Source organism: Chrysochloris asiatica, unplaced genomic scaffold (assembly GCF_000296735.1).
Source record: "Chrysochloris asiatica unplaced genomic scaffold, ChrAsi1.0 scaffold00461, whole genome shotgun sequence".
In the NCBI taxonomy this organism is placed as follows: domain Eukaryota; kingdom Metazoa; phylum Chordata; class Mammalia; order Afrosoricida; family Chrysochloridae; genus Chrysochloris; species Chrysochloris asiatica.
In genome coordinates, this window is record NW_006408979.1 from 264,014 (window position 1) to 265,058 (window position 1,045).

Genomic DNA, 1,045 nt, shown 5'->3' on the forward strand with positions numbered 1-1,045 from the left:
CAACAGCCAGAGCCTTAAAACTCCACCTGTGCTGAAGAAAACCAAGTCTGTAAATACTGAAACTGTCTTTCCTACCTCTAAACTGGTTTAACCACATCAAATCACAGCAACATCAACCAATAAAGACAAAGTAAACTGTGCTAGTAACCAAGCATTTAGTTTGTGGCCATTTCAACTTGGAGTTTCCCTATGAAAAAATATGATGAAAGCAGCATTTATTTTACTGGGAAATGTGGAAAAATAATTACAACCCTGCCAATCTCACAAAACACTGGAAAATAATTAATTTTTTTAATAAATAAAAAGGTACTTATGTTTTAAATTTTTTTTTAATTCTCATTCTTGCTGCTAAAAATAAATCATTCAGTTATGCCAATCTTCAAGGATAAACTTTGAGATATTTAAAATAACATATGTTTGGAAAATGGAACCACATTTTTAATTGCCAACATTATGCTTTGTTCTTGGTAGAATCAACTTTGTTTCTTCTTTTGACATCCCAGTTATAAACCCTGGCCAATATAGACTTCTGTGGTAATAAACTGATCTCAAAGGAAGTCTAGGTCTTCCTCAAGATAATCAAGATTCTTTGTAGCAGTTGACAAATTATTTTCCAGCAGTGCCTGAGCTTCATCAATATCATATTCAAGCATTACATTGGCCCCCAACCACAGACACACTTTATCAGTAGGAGGAACTGAAGCTTTGTACAGATTATCTGCCAATAAGAATCTGGTTTCCAGCGAATTGGTGGACTCTTTTTTCTTCTGCATGTATTTAAGAATTTCTAAAGTTTGCTTAATTTCCGGAATCTGACCTTTTAGCCTCCTTTTCTGCTGGCGGCCGCAGCATACGTAATCAGCACTGAGAAGTTGAGGCACTAGGATAACATGGACAAAAATCCAGTCTTTGAGCCCTCCTCCGGCTTACGGGCCATGGACCCCGAGGGCCAGGGAAGTAACTCCCTGAAGTCCTGGGTTCATAGGCTTTGGTGAACTCACTGTTTGGCCACCTCTGTGCAATTTTCTTTAATTATACTTTTGTG

The 1,045-nt window shown here is 37.3% G+C and overlaps 1 pseudogene; it reads right to left on the reverse strand.

The window, feature by feature from the left end:
- Positions 1-451: 451 nt before the first annotated feature.
- LOC102835688 overlaps positions 452-1,045 on the reverse strand; it is a 2,008-nt pseudogene continuing 1,414 nt past the window's right edge.